General features: G+C 23.8%; 1 long non-coding RNA gene across 1 annotated transcript; it reads left to right on the top strand.

Moving 5' to 3' along the window:
• The first annotated feature begins 433 nt into the window (after positions 1-433).
• Positions 434-3,961, top strand: LOC119673853. The gene is made up of 3 exons (XR_005252190.1): positions 434-480; positions 2,177-2,221; positions 3,917-3,961. It is a non-coding gene; the product is annotated as an uncharacterized LOC119673853 (long non-coding RNA).
• Positions 3,962-4,601: the final 640 nt, after the last annotated feature.

Here is a 4,601-nt window from a genome sequence, read left to right on the forward strand (position 1 = left end):
TTTTTAAAATGATCATTTAAGGCTGCTTAATGATAATTTAGTGCGCTCGTCTGTCAATGCTATAAGTATTTATTAATTTTATTTATTTAGCATAAGTTAACAAGTTAACTACACAATTTACACAATTACACGATATTGTGAGATGCAATTTGTACAGATTTTTTTTCTACTTCCAACACTTTTCTTGTTTTTTATTTTAAGCTTTAGAGCTTAATTTGCTGTCTCTATCGGCTGTATAAATTCTAAAACAACAATTTATATAAACACAACACGTCTTTATAAAATTAAAATCAAAAATTACCCAAAAAAATTCTATTAAAATCAAAATCAAAATAAAAATGGAATCATTCAAAAGTAAGTAAATTTTGGCTATTTTAATTTATTATTTATAATTGTATTTTAATAATTTTGTATTAAAAACAATTATATTTTCAGATGTGCCAGAACAAGAAATGATCGACCGCCAAGACCGAGTAGAAGGTTAGTAAAAATTTATTTAAAAGTGTAGTGAATATGTGAATATTAAGTGAATATGTTACTCCTCCCATCCCTTGAAATTACAGTGTCCTCACTGTTTACAATATGTTTTTTTTAATGTACGTAAATAAATTATAAATATAATTATAATGAAACTAAGAGTTATAGTCATATAAGTTATTGACAAGTTAAGTTTAAAATTAGAATTTACTTTTTCTACATGTTCTTTTAATTCTGTTAAAGTAATATTTTCAAAATTTATTTCATTATTTTTAGTAAAATACAACATATTGATTGGTTGATGTGTTTTCTTAATTTCAATACTAAAATTATTTATTTGAACTTTGCAATTATTGAAAGTAATGATATAATTTTTTTTAATTTTAATTTCTAAAGTATTACAATTTTGATTAATATATGATGTATTTATATTTTTTGTGATAATAATATTTGGAGGAAAATATTGAATTAATGGCTCACTAAATTTGCTATATTTACATTCAGTTTTTACATCATTTAATATATTTTTAATACATTCGTCTTTTACAATTTCAAGTTTTTTATTTTTTACTTTATGCAATACATTTTTAAGGAGCACATATTCTTCGTTTGGATTTACAATTAATTCAATTTTATCTTTATTTGGCATTGGATATATTTTTATTTTAGGAATTACAATAATTTCTTGTGGTATGGATAAAACAAAATATAAAATATCATTATCTTTCCAAACTGATGATTTTATTTCTTCAAATTGATCAGACGTTAATTTACTTATTAGATTCAAATTTAACAATTTTGGATTAATTATTCCTACTTTAGTTAATTGTAATGCAAGCTGTATATCTTGAACATGATCAATATAACATTTTACGTTATTTAAAAAGGTATCAATTGCGATTTTTTTGTAAGTTGATTTTGTAATGCATTGTAATACATTCTAAGTTCTTTTATCAATTTATTTTCTTCATTAATATGTTTTATTATTGGATTCAAGTCTTTTACATTAATTTGATTTTCTTTAATATTTTTTAAAGTATCAAAAATTTCTTCTTTATCATTTTCATCTAATGTTCCGAATAAAAATTTTAATCCGCTGCCTACCAAATTAACGAGTCCTTTCTTGTGTCTACTGTGAAACATTTCTTTTTCTAATCTGGCTTCATTCATGTAATTAGTAATTAAATTTGTTTGTAAGTATTCATTTCTCTTGTATTCGAGTTCTAACTGAAAATATGCTTCAAGTAATTCAGTTTTATTAATGGATAAAACCTCAAATGTAAAGTTTGTTGGTAAATAAAATTGTCCTTGTTCTGTTAGGATATACCCGTTTTCACTGTTAACTTCTGTAATTTGAATAGATTGGCTATACGACTTATGAATTATAGTAAACATGATGAATATTGTTAAAAACATTGAGTAGAAGTATTTATTGAAGTAGTTTTTCTTGTTATCCGTTGGCGGGTTTCTGAAATTATTAATGTTATTAGAATTTTTCCCCTTTTTTTTTTATTTTTTTCTTTTAAATTGATTCTTGTATTTTCTAACTTTTTTATTTTTAAATTTGACTAAATAATGTTCATTATCGTCATCTGTCTGAACTACTGTAATTTTGGCTTTTGGTAAATTTTGGCTATTTTAATTTATTATTTATAATTGTATTTTAATAATTTTGTATTAAAAACAATTATATTTTCAGATGTGCCAGAACAAGAAATTATCGACCGACAAGACCGAGTAGAAGGTTAGTAAAAATTTATTTAAAAGTGTAGTGAATATGTGAATATTAAGTGAATATGTTACTCCTCCCATCCCTTGAAATTACAGTGTCCTCACTGTTTACAATATGTTTTTTTTAATGTACGTAAATAAATTATAAATATAATTATAATGAAACTAAGAGTTATAGTCATATAAGTTATTGACAAGTTAAGTTTAAAATTAGAATTTACTTTTTCTACATGTTCTTTTAATTCTGTTAAAGTAATATTTTCAAAATTTATTTCATTATTTTTAGTAAAATACAACATATTGATTGGTTGATGTGTTTTCTTAATTTCAATACTAAAATTATTTATTTGAACTTTGCAATTATTGAAAGTAATGATATAATTTTTTTTAATTTTAATTTCTAAAGTATTACAATTTTGATTAATATATGATGTATTTATATTTTTTGTGATAATAATATTTGGAGGAAAATATTGAATTAATGGCTCACTAAATTTGCTATATTTACATTCAGTTTTTACATCATTTAATATATTTTTAATACATTCGTCTTTTACAATTTCAAGTTTTTTATTTTTTACTTTATGCAATACATTTTTAAGGAGCACATATTCTTCGTTTGGATTTACAATTAATTCAATTTTATCTTTATTTGGCATTGGATATATTTTTATTTTAGGAATTACAATAATTTCTTGTGGTATGGATAAAACAAAATATAAAATATCATTATCTTTCCAAACTGATGATTTTATTTCTTCAAATTGATCAGACGTTAATTTACTTATTAGATTCAAATTTAACAATTTTGGATTAATTATTCCTACTTTAGTTAATTGTAATGCAAGCTGTATATCTTGAACATGATCAATATAACATTTTACGTTATTTAAAAAGGTATCAATTGCGATTTTTTTGTAAGTTGATTTTGTAATGCATTGTAATACATTCTAAGTTCTTTTATCAATTTATTTTCTTCATTAATATGTTTTATTATTGGATTCAAGTCTTTTACATTAATTTGATTTTCTTTAATATTTTTTAAAGTATCAAAAATTTCTTCTTTATCATTTTCATCTAATGTTCCGAATAAAAATTTTAATCCGCTGCCTACCAAATTAACGAGTCCTTTCTTGTGTCTACTGTGAAACATTTCTTTTTCTAATCTGGCTTCATTCATGTAATTAGTAATTAAATTTGTTTGTAAGTATTCATTTCTCTTGTATTCGAGTTCTAACTGAAAATATGCTTCAAGTAATTCAGTTTTATTAATGGATAAAACCTCAAATGTAAAGTTTGTTGGTAAATAAAATTGTCCTTGTTCTGTTAGGATATACCCGTTTTCACTGTTAACTTCTGTAATTTGAATAGATTGGCTATACGACTTATGAATTATAGTAAACATGATGAATATTGTTAAAAACATTGAGTAGAAGTATTTATTGAAGTAGTTTTTCTTGTTATCCGTTGGCGGGTTTCTGAAATTATTAATGTTATTAGAATTTTTCCCCTTTTTTTTTATTTTTTTCTTTTAAATTGATTCTTGTATTTTCTAACTTTTTTATTTTTAAATTTGACTAAATAATGTTCATTATCGTCATCTGTCTGAACTACTGTAATTTTGGCTTTTGGTAAATTTTGGCTATTTTAATTTATTATTTATAATTGTATTTTAATAATTTTGTATTAAAAACAATTATATTTTCAGATGTGCCAGAACAAGAAATGATCGACCGACAAGACCGAGTAGAAGGTTAGTAAAAATTTATTTAAAAGTGTAGTATACAAATTAAATTTATTCGTCACGAGTTTTAATTTTTAAAAAAAATATTTTTATTTATTATATTAAAGATATATATATATATTACAAGTTATATTTTTCCGAATAGGTAAGGTTTAAATGGTGAATTCTCGAATGCTTGAGCTAGACTGACTCTTGAGGTTTTATTCTTCAATAACTGAAGTTATTGTTTTGATTACCAAATTGGGTTTTATCCAATTAGAACACAGCTTCTAAAATTCCTGAGAATTTTCTAGAAGCGTCTTTTCCTCCAACCAATAGAATTGGAGCTTCTATTTGCTAAAGCACCTCGTCAGCGTCTTTAGCTTCGGCGTCAGTAGCCGGAAGATGATGTTTATATCCATCAATCAAATATCTCAAAAGTGTTACAGTTTTAAAGAAAACAATTTTGTTTTCCTTTGCAGCATTGGTGTCAAATGAAATGTGGGCATTGACCCAGATTCAGATTGTTTATATAAACATATTTTAATGCGTAATATCTAAGTACGCATTCTGAAGATACAAAAGTATCAAACAGTGGCTCAGTGCCGTTATATTAATTTAGGGTTTTAACTCCCCTCTTTCTTGATTGAAGCGTCCCGCTTCAGTCAAT

The sequence above is a fragment of the Teleopsis dalmanni genome, chromosome 2 (genome assembly GCF_002237135.1).
Source record: "Teleopsis dalmanni isolate 2A chromosome 2, ASM223713v2, whole genome shotgun sequence".
In the NCBI taxonomy this organism is placed as follows: domain Eukaryota; kingdom Metazoa; phylum Arthropoda; class Insecta; order Diptera; family Diopsidae; genus Teleopsis; species Teleopsis dalmanni.